This window comes from Trichoplusia ni, chromosome 6 (assembly GCF_003590095.1).
Source record: "Trichoplusia ni isolate ovarian cell line Hi5 chromosome 6, tn1, whole genome shotgun sequence".
In the NCBI taxonomy this organism is placed as follows: Eukaryota; Metazoa; Arthropoda; class Insecta; order Lepidoptera; family Noctuidae; genus Trichoplusia; species Trichoplusia ni.
The window spans coordinates 12,583,492-12,598,601 of record NC_039483.1 but is presented as its reverse complement, the minus strand read 5'-3'; the positions used below and the strand labels follow the sequence as shown (position 1 = coordinate 12,598,601).

Sequence of the window (15,110 nt, the reverse complement as noted above, 5' to 3'; positions counted from 1 at the left end):
AGTTTATAGCTGGCGCCAATATTCTCAAAACGAAAGAATCTAAAAGAAGCATAAAACAAAAGCAAGTACGCATAAATTGTAGGCGAATTCAAAGTACGCTGTGATCATTTTTCAGTTAAAATTTCTATAAATTCCAAACATGAGTCTTTAACCGTATATTTTAGCTCAATTTTGGTGACCAGAACCTAAACACACTTGATATAACAGACTCTTATCGCAATGAACTGGTAAAGACATCATAATAACACAATAATCATTGGGAACATTGTGATGATGCTAACTCGTCAATAGCTTCCTCGTTTCTATTATGGTCAGATACACGCTGATCGAGACACATTTTCATTTATACAACGAGGTATAGAACAGGAGAAATAATTGATATTATTATGGTCTGCGTAAGGAATTGCTCGCACCAATAGCGATCGGCACAAACAATTACTACTCGTTGAGCGTTCGCTGGTTTCAATTGTGTAGCAGCTCCGCACGTCACATGGGGACACAACTAGATACATCATGTTGCGTCAATGTATTACTTAAATTGGTTACCATAACTGTACTTGATGATTAAAGCCTAGAATTAAAAGACTCACTTTTGTACACGGAATTTTACGCACGAAATATTACAAATTCACTATTTGCAAAACAAAATACAGAACATAACGGATCGATAACTGTCAAATGTATGTTTGCATAATGCATTTCCCTATAACCTAATTAAATTATTCTTATCACGGGCAACGCTAAAACCTTTTATTTGTATTTACATCGTCATACGTACAATCTAATTACTGCATTAACATTATCGCGATCTAATCTTATTATCAGCCGTAGTAACGCGAAAACTAAGTTGTTTTACCGACTGCTATTACCTTATTACACGTGCAAAACAGTTTTATAAAATGTATTTTAATGTAATTTTAACTTCTATAAAATATCATTTTTGATTAACGATAAAATGAAAACGACGTCGTATTGATTAGTGGTACAAGAAAATTATGTTTGACATTGACGTATTCAGTTTCATGGTCGATTAGTAACATTTTAATGTTAAAACAAATAAAATGACCACGGACGTGAAACGAATAGCACGACATTCACTAAAAATACATCAAGCACGATGTTTGAACAAACTGATGACAGGAAACGATAAAAATAAGAAATATTTTGAGATTATCTTATGATGTATATCACGCGAAGTGTCTTTCATAATTGATTGACTTTTTCTTACCTAGTGAGATTAATTATCTTAGAGATGGCAAAAGGAAGTGTGCAGCTGTTGTGAGAGCATGTTCTCAGCTGCTGCCTCAGATACTTTATTGTTGTATAAAAAATATCTAAATACAGAAATTGTTTGTGAATGTACGTAAGAGCTGGTACGTACGTATCTAAATCAAAATTAAGCATTTTGATTTAGATACGAGTAGGTGACGTATATTAATATTTATTATATCGCAATGAACCAACAAACATTCAACAAGTTGTTCCTAAAATCAATACCTTCAATGTGACTTAAATGTAAGAAAATTTCGTTTCCTGAAATGTCTTGATTTTATTGTATTCATAATTTGAATTTTTGCATTATTCCGATCTGCTAAAACTGGACAGTACCAGAATACAGCTTAAAAATAAAATGGAGGATATTAGGTAATCTTCAATTCACCAAACATAGTTTTTACACAACATTGCGTGTTTAAAGGACCTTGACACTTAAACGGAAATATATTTTACACATTTGAGTACTCGTAAGTAACGCTGCGCAAAGCGCTAATGCATGTTGTACTGCGTGATATTTGGATTAAACTGTTATCTTGTGTGTCGTAACTCGTTACAATGATCGCTTCAAGCGTACATAATATACTCCTAAATCTATACATGGTTAAGTGTGTTCCGAGTGATTCGATAGCATACCAAAATCGCGTGTGTATCCAGTCCGTTAGATAATAAAAACTGAAGGGAAATCTAATTTGTCACTGATGAGCCGTATATTGAAAACATACAAACATCAAACAATGCCCCAGTGGCACACTGCACTGTCGGATCACAAGAGTTGAGCCGCGGGGCTGAGTCGGCGAGAGAAGCGAGCTGGTGCTCAGCAGTGCATCTCACACGTCGGCTACATACGCGGCGAGGCGGCAAGGCGCGAGGCGGCGCGGCGGCGGAGCGGCCCCGAGCGTCGCGACGGCCGGCAGACCGCGACTGGAGCGTCACTGCGCGTCGCAGCCTAGGGCGCCGAGCGAGCAGGACGAACATACTCGCCGCTCGCGCGCTCTACCTACGATTCTAGCCCTTGAACCTTCTGTCTTGATTCCTATTTACCTTGTTCACGCAGAGTCACTTATGTTTTTGTACGACCGCAAAAGGGTTTTCACCCCGCGAAGCGATCCCGTCGACGTTACGTAGACGCTAGAGATAGAGATGCTGCGTGGCCTTTCCTATGCTTTGGGTCGTTTCGATGTTATGTCACTATTGAACGTGCCTGTGCCTTGTTGTTTGGCCGTGAACGTATTTTAGCCGTGCACTCATTTAGACCATTATGATCTATGGCTCCAGTGAGACTTTGGTTATTACTAACAAAATTCGTTGTATAATTTTCCAAGCTCGCGTAAATGGCCAAGCAAAATTATAAATGTTTTCATGTTTATTCAGAAAAATCACGTTGATAAATGAATATATTAATTAAATCGTTTGATACGAATTATTCAGCAAAGATCTAAAATAAATTAAAATACGTAAAAAAATTTGCTGAGCACATTCAAAAGCAGCTAAAGAGGGTTGTGGAGAGCTACAGAGACGGGTATAGTTTTAATTATTAAGGGGTTTGATTTTCGCCATGCCCGTACTAACGGAGCATACGCCAACTCGGGCAAGGTCGAGGGGAGTGCCAAAAAGAGCTATACAGAAATAAGTCGATACCCAAATATGCGTATTAGGTACGAACTTGTTAATAGGGAACACAAATATAGAATTTAATATATTAACGTAGAACGTTGATGTCCTTAGTGAAGGTGAGTTTATTTATTAAAATAATTTGAGCATGTTTTGTTTTACCGCAGTATTATTTTCAGACATTTATTAATACATAGTCTACTCAGTAGTTCCTTTCAGAAGCGAGCACAATTCTTTTATGCAAAGATTTCATTAAAACGTTAATGTCGTCGTTTGAAATTCATCAGTGTAGAGCTAATCCTGTCACGACGGGGTTCCATTTTATTAAATCGGAAGTGATGGTAATTCAAAAATAATTTGAAATAATATCGAGACGTTTTATAAACCTGTAATATTTATTTACAAAGATTATAGACTACTGAAAAGGTGTTTTGTGTAGTGTCATAAAATTATAACTTGATAATTAGAACTGGCTGATATATGCATATTTTTTTTTGTCTATATCTATATGAAACAGGATACAATTTGTTTGCTCCTGTGGAGCCGAGGGAATACGGAAAGGAATATCGATCCGTCAGCTCGGATATCAAACGTGATACGGTGATATGCCAATAAATATAACTCTACATCTCTTTAAATATTCGTAATTAGGCTGTCACATTCGACCTCATATATCGCATACCTATAAAACTTTAAACAACTACAGCTTTCTCCTACATCAAGTATGTATGAGGCCTGGCGCCGATACACGCCAAACGCCAATATCTTTTTATGTCGATGCTCTAGAAAAACAGTAAACATTTCGGTAGGAATCGAATCGATCTAATCGATTTTGGGAGACATCTCAAGGAGGTGATACCGCTTCAATGCATTAACACTGTGCTAAGATTGCTTTTAGAGAATTTAGTGTAGCGAGCGCCGGTGGCCCTCGCTTCTTGAGAACTCTGTTGAATACTGGATGAGATTGATCCTGTTTTCTTCTGACTATGAAAATATTTGTATTTTCTGAGATAGTTTATTCAAGAAATAAAGTGCCTAAACCCTGTATTAAATGTGTTGGGAGGAAAATCTCCTCAAGAATGGTGATTTTGAAACTGAAATTGAAAATAAGGCAACATTCAATTTTAAGAGTAAACTAAAACAGAGCTACTCTACATTTTTATAGCATAAAATCTCAAATTGCGTAAGTCAAAGCCGCAGCATCAATGGAACAGTAATTACCTACATTTCTTTCAGTAAAAATAGTACTAAAGAATCGTAAAAAGTATCTGCATGTGAATGTATGTGTGCTAATTCGCACTCGGCGCGTGTAACGCAATGACGGCCCCGCATCTAAACAGGGCCACCCGTTCCCTAGTGTTGTGCAACTATGAGATTATTATCGACAATATTTTATCGATAACCATAATTTTCACAAACAAAAATAATTAAATTGATAATACATGTCTGCTTATTCTATCAGAGTTCTAAACAGTTGAGACTGGAATTTCTTTGTGTGAGAGAATTCGATAAACGAAACCACATGTTGAATTGTTTGCCGCAGTGACTTTTTCAATTCTCTCCTTTAATGGTTGCGGACTTGAAACTCGGGCAAAATCTCCTGACTTTTGTGACATAAACAAAAAGGTCCGTAAAATACTAGAGGAAAAATTGCTAAGACAAAAACAATGCAAAATTTTCCGTTTCCACAACGTAGCGTAATAGACGATAATAACCCTTAATTATATTCAAATAGGTATGAATTTACACCGTTCTCGAATAAAAACAAGTTGGTATAAACGAATTTCCTACTAAGTATTGCATATCTTGAGCTTAATTTGCTACGTACGCTAGCCATTAATCGACCAGCCCGTGACTTCCTGTGGGTGTCGTAAAAGGCGGCTAATTGGATTAAGAGCATCATTGGCAGGATCTAGCGACAAAGTAACTAGTAACTGGGTAAATGTAAGGGTATTTAGTATATGGAACTAAGGAAAATTGAAACCAATAATTATAAAAGGTATACTGGGCTTTATTCGATGTAAAATAGTGGCTCATTCATATTTATTTTATTAAGAGACGTATACAAAGACGATACTTTAGAAAAGAGTTTTCTTAAATGTAGATTTGTCTCAACATTCCAATTTGCAATAACAGAGATAGTTACGTTTACACTAAAAGATAAAAATAAAACCGGTATTTAATTTATTTATTACACACATCATCATTCACAGATAAGCAACATTATTGGGTTTAGTGTAACCAGAAGTAAAATCTTAAAGGAAAATACGGTTTTCTGAAATTCTCACATATTACACTACCCGTATTTTTTTCGAAAAATCGTGTCAGAGCTCTTGAACATAATCTAAATTACACTTTTTTGCTCCCTAAATAATTCGATTTACAAAGAATGCCTAGAATGAAACTCATTTGTCAAAAATATATATGTAAACAATATTAATAATCTTGATAAAAACAAATAAAAAACGTAACCTAAAAGACGAGAGGAGGTGAATTCAATTTTCACATTTATTTTAGGTCGAGAGTTCAGTTGAACGAACACAGTGATTGATGAAATCAATTGGACACCGCCCGTGTAAAAACTTTTCGTCGGTCCACAAAACTATCCGAACTCGCTATCGCGCATCACTAGTCACCATAGCATCACTAGTATTGTCAATTTGCCCGCCAAATCGATCACTATTTATAACTAAGATCGAACTCGGACAAACGTAGTAGTTTTTATGAGATGAATGATATGAAGGCAAAGGTAATTGTCTGTTATTAGTCTGTAGATGATTCATGAATTAATAAATCACGGTGTGTTCACATTGACGTGAATCTGTACCGGTATCGAATCGTTTACTCGTAGTAGTAGCCATGTTTATTGAACACTGAATAGAATATTCGTCTAAACTATTCCTGCAATATATAATACCGTGACATGTAATGAAATAGTAATGGCTAGAGCAAATTACTTCAAATTAGTTTGGACTTTAGTCACGTTAGAACATTATTTATTTCCTATTCGTCGTCATCGCTGTTGACACACAATATACTGTTGTGAAGCTTGAGCTAGATTGTTCGCGGTTCGAAGTGAAAAACTTCGCCGCCATATTTGTTGGTCAATCCATATAGACTTTGCATGTGAGTGCGGTCGCTTGCACGAGATTGGAATTCAAGTTTGTATTTGAAACAGCTTTATGGCGATATATCAATATTTCAGAAAAGAGGATGCGCATTAGATAAGTGTAATATTATTATACAATATGTATTATTTATTGGAAAATAGAGATTTTCCCCGATCAATGTCATTAATTTTAAACAGAATTTTAGGATGACATATAATAGCAGTGAAAAGTAATAAATAACAACATCTAGGAAAGGCTGTAATAAATAAATAGGTATGTTTTGATGTTAGATGAAGGTCTAGTTTTCATTTAATATTTTTTTATTACGTTCGTGAAGTCAGTTCTATGTCCTTAAAGGATGGGACAGGGATTTTCACACACTTTGTGTTACTTTTCGTATGGAAATTTAGCTTGTATAAATTAGCAACAGTTAAATGGCATTTACACAAAAGTAAATAAAGGACACTCATTACACTGATGCCAACCTGTTTACAACTGCTCGCGTTTTTCGGTCCCATGATTAATGAATAACCAAATATCATCAAAGCACATTACGGCGATGGCGGGAGAGTTCATTTGTACGATATGAAAACAGCCCGGTTTAATGCGATACGATCCCTTTTAATATTTTTAAATAATCTACCTGAATGGAAATACATTTACGTTGCTTGCGTTGCTGGAAAATTTTCGTATCCGATTTATCTGAATACGATGTACTCGTACCTACCTACCTGGATATTTTTATTCAGTTTTTTATGCTGTAATCGAGAATTGTGTTCGTTAAGTTGGTATATATTAAGGATGTGTTTAAAATACGTATATATTAACATTTGATATGCAGATTAAGGTTTCTTGTGGCATTCAGGTTGATTTTAAAATAGCAAAAGTTTCTGATTGTAAGTTAGTTAAATTTGCATAATAATAATACAATTTTCTCAATGTTGCTGGTATTGTAGTTCTTATCACAAAAAGCATAAGTTTGTTCTTTCATTCATTCTTTATATTATACGATTTATTCTATTAGCTTAAAACTATAAAATGCACACAACGTTAGCTAGTATATACAAAACATGTAAAGATATTATGTATCAGTGTTGTTTATATAATTGATATCACGTGTAATGCAATGAATCTTTCCAATCATACTCCATCACGTAAAATTACAAACATTAATATTACATTTGTAGTTTTAGGTTAAATGTTAATTAATCCCGTATTTGCCGTAGTCATTAGCGATATTGGTTGTGTAAATACGCTTATTTCTTGATATAACAACGAGCATTACGCTGGCTTGATAGTGTATACGAAGCCTAATGGCCTCTTTGTGAAACCAGTCATTTAAATATTAATTTTATACATTCACTAGCTTCCCACTCTGAGAGAAATGTTTTTAGTGTTCATGTTTTACGAGGCAAAATGAAACATCTATAGTTTCATATCCATTATCCACAATATACGATACCTAGATAGGTACTATTGATTTCCGAATAAACGTATTGTTAAGGTTTGCCCCATTTTCTATCTTTCCAAAAAATACAGACAAATTGATAAATATCTTACAAAAAATATTTGTCTTGTATCGTGTTGTTTTATCCTTTTATTTTGGAGTCGGAAAAACCCAGCAGAAAACAAGGTGTACAATTTCGTTGGTATTGGTGTTAAACAAACAATCATGCGCCGACATTATTCCCCTGTCTGTGTATTGTGTGCAGAGCTGAGAATGAACTGAGATTTCCTACAATACTTGTTTACTAAATCTACGACTTAGCTCAGCCCGAAGACCTTCGACCACCTCACGAAATAATATTACTGTAGGAGTGGAAGAGAGACGCCGCTCTACGCAGCTTATAGTTCTATCTCGCTTCAATAACTGAAAAAACTACTTTAAGACGTTGCGGTCAGCCCCCAGAACTGTAATAACTGTCGTCACGGCGACTAATTGTTGGCCCCGTCACGGCCTCATCACGAAGATTTAAACTGCGAAGCTCACGTTAATAAACCATAGCTTTCATATGATATTTACGGCAAATAACGTCTGCGTCTAGACAGAGCTTTTATCACATGCCAGCTATAGTTTTTAGTGTTATAGGGGCATAACTCACGCTTATTCCGTATGTGGTGAGAGATCAAGAGCTGAGAATTGTATTTCTAGGAAAGGCGTTTGTATTTCTATGGTTTCAGAAAATGTATGGAATAACTGGATGAGTCTTATCTTTCCATATGGCTCATCCTGGGCTAGACAAACTGACATCAAACCTCATATTAATAATAAATAACAAATACTTGGTGAATTTAAATCTTACCACAACCGTACAAAAGCGATACTAAGGAAAGTGAACTTCTAAAATATCTATTACGAAACTAAAATTGTGAGCGTTTCTAAATATAATATTATTAAAGGGAGTAAAAACCTTGACTTGTATCACACTAAGCAATAAAGATCCGAACAACTGAATATCAATATTCGAACTGACACATTGAAAAGCAGTATATAATAAAACATTGCTAACAACACATATTTCCCCCGATGGCAATCAGGCTACCACCTATTGTAAGTATGATTGCCGTAGACCACTGAATAGGGGCACGAGTATTGCACGGGAACGAGTAATTGTTGTTCTAGCGGAAAGGAAATACTTAGATCAAGAGCTGCCAATGTTACGGCTTTGGTGCGGGTTTCTACATAAGAATTTAATATAATGTTAATCTGTCTGCTGTTCTGAAAAAAGTTTTTTTTTTTAAATATACAGTTCTATATGCTGCAATTTTTGGGGTATACGAAGTGTTTTGCATTAAAAATCACATTTATGCATTTAAGCTTGACACATGGGGTCTACCGACAGATTTTGGAGTAATCTGTAGTAAGTAGCTGGGGGAGCGAGATGCCGTTATACGCAGTGTAATCCTCCGTCTCGTTTTTGAACCTACATTAGTTTTGTTTCGGGAAGTGGTAGTAGTTACCAGAACTAGGTTGGAAAGGTTTTCTTATCTAGATCCGGTTTTCGCTTGAAAACGTACTTTTAACTAAAATAAAGCTTAAAATCCGTATGTATTTTGTTTAAAATTCGAGTTCAATTTTGAATTATTAAAATGAACAAAAAATTTTTCACTGTATTGGTCTGAGTTGAAATGCTCTTTCAAAAAGTTTTTAATACCGAACCACTTAACCTACTTTTTAACTTTATGTAACAATTTAGGATATAGTCTAAGTATTAAAATACCTTATAAAGCCTTAAAAGAATATCAACATAATACAGATACTTATTTATAAACAAAGTACGCAATAAGCTTGGATTCAAAACATTTTACCAAAGCTATAATCGACCCTTCCTAAAGGTATTGCCATAATACCGTGAATGTTAAGCAGCTAATACATAAGTTTTCCATATCGGCACGAAATCTAAAACAATTTTCCCATTATTACGTAAAGGAAACATTTCGAGTTGGCAAATAAAACGGCAAAGTATTTATCATAGTGGAAAACAAATGACAGCTGCGAAACTCGTGAATAATTCGTTCATAGATCTACCGAGTGGATAAGATAAATGGTTGTCACTGGATCCCAGTGACAGTGGTTTTAGTTTACACACGCTTTTTGTACGCAACGCTACACGTGGTGATCTATCGTCCTTTAATATACCTGCCCTGTGGATAAATTGATAGAGGTTGTATATTTTATTTAAAAAAAAGAATAAATTTGCGACGTTTCCTATCTTTTCCTAGGTACACAAACGTCCGTTCTTCAGTGTCAACCATCTGTGTCACGTGCTTTGTTACCCCGGAACACGGATTTATAGCCGCTTACTAAAGGACGGATGGCGGCCGATTTAATCTTAGCCAGCAATCTAGATAAACCTAGCATTATTGCTACAGAATTACGTCCGAGTTAACTAATCAATTTAATCAAAGTGTTAATATACTGTCAGCAACCACAAAGCGATCCTAGATCAAAGAGCAAGCAACTCAAGCTTAACTCTGTATTATATGAAACCGTCTGCGATGCTATTTTGAGATTGTGCGACATTAGCAAAATACAGATAGGAATCGTGCAACTCAAGGCCTCGTGGAATAATATGAGATCTTATAGTAAATTGTATCAGCACTGGGACAGCGACAAGCTGAAAATAACGGAATCCCACACACCTGTAAAATCTACGCGATAGATTGGGTTATCGCAAATTGAATATTTTTTTCGGGATAGCTTCATGAATATTGAATCAGTTTCTTTATTGATATAAAATCGTTTATGCTACCCAAAAACTTGCCACTAGTATGCCATTGGTAGATTATATCATTATATTGTACTCTAATTTGGAATGAACTAATAACCCTGACATTGTTTCAAAAATTTAATATTTAACAAGAGAATGAAATTATTTTTCAAAAGTAGATTGTGCCCAGCGCAGCATGGTAATAAGAATTATCTACCTGAGCGGAGCTGCGGGCACAGATAATCTAATTTAAAAGTCAAGCCATGAAGCTTCGGCTACAAAGGATAATAATTGTGAAAATATCGAATAAGGTATTCCTTTAGGGGCAAGTTAGTATAAGTTTAAGGTGTATGAAGCAGTTTACATCACAACAGGTTCCTGGCAAACGTGGAGATTAAAGCCTTAAAGCCTAGGATCGTTCAGTGGAGCGTTGTTGGGGCCCACTTTACTTGTAGGTATTTAGAGCTAACATTATGTACGGTAGCTTCGTGACTCTCTTACGCATACATCTATAAATCGATGTCTACGTGTATATATTGTGTAACTATTGCAGTGAATTATAAATGATCGGAATTCAAATTTTGAATATTGCTTTCATTCGTAGATATAACTGAAAATAGGGATTTAAACATGACACTTTATTGAGGACGCAGTGTGTTACACAGTCGTTAAGTTTATGAGAATTTGTTATTAACAGCTTCCATAATATTTACGTCGTTTCAGAAAGCATAAAATATTAAGTACACGATGCCGATGTTTTGTACTATTTGATTTTCAAATCTCAGTCAGATTCCGATAAGATGGGAAAGCTTTGCTGACTTTGCTTAAACAAATACTAATATATCGGTTTATACAAATATTATCGTTGGGGAACTTGAAATACTTCAAGAATTATTTTAAGATTTCCCTAAAATAACATGTCCTTAACTATTACTCCGTAACAGTTTAAACGTGTCGACGAACAAATTCATATTTTCGCACTTGTTTTGAAATAAACAATGTGTTTGCTTTGGCAGAGGTTCCTTCTATAGTAATCGCTGACATTATTTAAATAAGCTTTGTTTTGTTAACATACATATGAATGGACTAGTGTAGTAGGTAGCTTGCTGCATATTTTCAACTGTCAGTCGTTTTCATGGAAATAAATTATGATTTAATCTGACATTTGCGAAGGAATTTCTCCAAGGAAAAGATATAATGAAAAAACGGTTGAAGATAATTATTTAAACTCAACGTCAATCCACGACAATAGTAACATCTACAATTACTACTAGGAGTTCTTCAGTACAAATGAAAATTTTAAAAGATAACAAGAACTAAACTTTGATTTAAATTACAGTGAAAGTGAATTCATAATTGTTTCATTGTAGTCGGGGGCAGAACGAAGTCGTTGTCCACTTCTCACTATTAAATTATCCTTTTTTCATAGCCAAGCAGTCATAGTCCAGCAGAAAACCCTATTTTTCAGTGTTTAACTTTACATTTAGCACTTATTTTAATTTACAAATGTGTTAAAGTTATGCAAGGAAAAAGATGAGTAACTATGTTGACTTTTATATGGAACTAATGTAGAAAACTAAGCATTTGTCAAATGTTACATGTTTCCAACAAAAGTACCAAACACAATAAAAAAATAAAAATGAGATGAAAAATCGAAACGAAATAATAAAAGTTAAATAAAAGGAAATCTTGGAAATGATTACTTTCACAAAAATACAGTTCTTTTGAATCTCTTAGATTTGAAATAAGACGAAAAATACGTGACTGTTGTACAGGATTGCGACGTGATTAGACTGAACGTTATAAACACATCATTCATTTGCAATTGTCACGGCAAAAACCATAAAATCGCTATACAATGCGAAGTTAAACAAAAAATGTAGGGAACCTTTAATGACGTACGCATTAGCGGAATCGCTTTGACAAAAACTGCATTGAAATTAAACGCGTTAACACAGAGATGATGAAGTGCCATCATTACGAGGTTTTATACGTTAAGGATCGATTGGTTTTGCGTTGTTTTTGTCCTAAACAACCGGATTATCAGCGTTGCCTCTATGCCTAACACGTTTTATGTTTTCATCAGAATTGTTTTGATTTTTTCAGCAAACCAGACTATATTGAAAATCGGAGACATGAGAAAAATGCGAGCGAAATAGCGGGGCGTATATTGTATAAAATACAATGATAAACGAAACTAGTTTTGCTTAGAAAATCTCAATTTTATTCTGCGCATGTAACCTAATACTCCTTGGTATCTAACGTCAACTCATGTTAACGTACTATTAGGTCCAATATTAAATATCAATGACAACAGGGTCCCTTTATTACAGTCAACTAGATATCGACAAGGCGTAAAGTGGATGTATAACAAAATACCTTTGCCCGGCGAGAATACACATTGATTTATTGTAGGTACAAGATTGGATTGGATTTTTTACTTTCATCCTTGCTGTAATGACAAAACTGACATATTTTTCAATGCCGCATAAGACATCTTTTTTCACAGTCTATAACTATTGATTTTCGTTTTCCTAAAAAAATAGTAAGTAGCACTAACTGTTGACACTTTTTCAATATTTTATGCTCTACACCCACACTACTGGAAGAACTTATTAGCAGATAATAATATAAATTAACAACGTACATACATAGCTAGAACGTCTATTAACCACATCAACATTTCACCTGTCTGTATCAGAAAAATGAAACGCCAAACAAATAACGGCGCGTATTATTTAGTAACTGAAAACACAAAACAGCGATACCGGGCTTGTATACTGTCTAAATTTTATTTTTACCGAGCTTCAACAGATAAAAAATGTTAACATAACAATAGGGAAGCAGATACTTTCACAAAAGCTTGTTACCCCTCTTTCAACATCGCCTATTTATAACAATTGAAAAGAATTCCGTTCAGTTTCTTAATTTTGGTACGAACTGTGTTAGGTACACGTGGAACCCATGGAAATACTTCGGCACAATAAAAGCCTTGTTTCCCGACTTCGAATTCGGAAGAAGGATAATGAAATTTGAGCGTATGTTTTCTTTTTAATTCGATCGCTACAAACTTGATCTGAGCTTAGGGCTATGAGTAACATTCGAAAGTCAAAAAAAAAATAACTTAAACACTTGTCTTTAATGTCAGTGCTAGGGTTCTGAACACTACTCCCTATTAAAATTAAAAAAAAAACAGAGTAACACAAACACCAGAGCCCGTATTTGTCCTCTATTATAGATGTTCATAGCAGGACAACCGTTTTTGTTACACTTTATAAATATTTCGTGAACAACTCTCTTAACTCACCTGGCAAATGAACCTTGAAATTAGTTTTTCACAGACGTGGACCTAGTTTCGATGCTTTGTCGAGCCTGAAAAGATGAAAAGAATCCGACCCCTCCCATCTATATTATAATAAATTGTTCATTTTAATACTTAATTGAAAAACAAGAACAAAGTCACTTGCTTGTCAAGACGTTTTTATGTTAAAGGTTTGTAGCGTTTTTCACTTCATTTACTCGTACAGTCATGACATTACTCACAACAGACTTACTTACTTGTTTTCGACTATAAAAATTGCTATTACAGAACCAAAAGATAATTAAATGATAATAGAAAATTCAAAGAGAAGAATGAAAAGAACGCTACTAACATATTATGTACCTTACCATACTTAAAATTGGAAAAATACATACCCAAAGCTTGCTTATACCGAAATCTCGAAATCAATTCACGCTGACTTGAAAAAGACTTGATCATTTGCAAATATGCTGTTATCTGAGTCTTCCACAACATTTGCTTATCCTCTTAAGTGTTTTATTTATATTTTCAGAGAGGGACGCACCTGCCTCTTGTTGATAAGCTGAGAGCCCCACTCAACAAGTGTCGTCTACGGAAGAGTAATGTTTCTTACATTTGACTACCATACGATTGACTTGAAAGATAAATGCTCAGCGCACTTCTCGCCACCCTTAAAATAACATTATAGCCCCTTTATTGTTCCATACCCAAACTGTATAACGGGACTCTACTGCTGAAAACTCCTGTCTGTGCGTCTGCACCTTATAAAAAACGATAGTTACCCAGTTCCAGTGAAAATTTCTAAAAGTAATGTTTTTCAATGTAAAAAATAAAACTATGTTAAGCAATGGTACTGTCATATTTTTTTATGAACTTTTGTTCCAAATTAGTCTACCTTCAGTCTGTCTGTATGAAATTCTTATCGTCGAGAGTTCAACACGCACTTGACCGGTGTGTATCCTTAAATATTCCACCTAATAACGGCGGTAAAATTACATGAAAAGTAGGACCTCTTTGCGGGTAATAGTGGCGGGCTCTTTGGCTTTATAAATAACACACCACGTTTCATACTTCCCATTGGGACTTGGTTGAAATAAACTGTACGTGTGTTCTAAGGACCAGAGCAAGACTTGGTCTGTGACTCAAAGGCTCTGTTAGTCTTTAAGTCATACACGGAAACCACCATACTTTACGTTATGTTGCAACTTTCTACATAAATTCTCATTATTGCCATACATTTTTGACAAGAAAAGTATTTTGCAACAAAAGCACAACATGAGCCTATTATTATGCGTCATAAATGTCAAAATGTATCATCGTTTAAGGACAGCTTTTTTATCGAAACCAAAATTGTGTTAAAGCAATATTTACCAAACATTTTGTATACAAAATTACGTTCTAGATAAAAGAGAGAAAAACGTAAAAACTTTATCCCTATTAGAGTTGGCGTGAATTATCTCAGTCTTGTAGTATTAACTAAAGTTTGAATGAAACACATAAGTCAACCAAGCCAAACCAAGTTGAATTTCAAAGGGCTATAAGGTTATTTAATACAAAATTAGTTTCAGGGCAATCCTATTTAGCTGTGTAGTTACACGTTTA

General features: G+C 34.8%; 2 protein-coding genes across 5 annotated transcripts in view; both read right to left on the bottom strand.

The window, feature by feature from the left end:
* Positions 1 to 2,199, bottom strand: part of LOC113495462 (cAMP-specific 3',5'-cyclic phosphodiesterase) — a 301,983-nt gene extending 299,784 nt beyond the window's left edge. The window contains exon 1 of one of the 3 annotated variants that reach the window (XM_026874205.1): positions 1,909 to 2,199. The gene's annotated coding sequence lies outside the window, so the exon portion shown is untranslated. The remainder of the gene's footprint in view (positions 1 to 1,908) is intronic. The other 2 variants (XM_026874206.1, XM_026874207.1) reach the window with 2 other exon arrangements.
* The window catches only part of LOC113495472 (carbohydrate sulfotransferase 11-like), a 602,728-nt gene that overhangs the window by 452,428 nt on the left and 135,190 nt on the right, over positions 1 to 15,110 (bottom strand). The gene's annotated exons all lie outside the window — the stretch shown is intronic.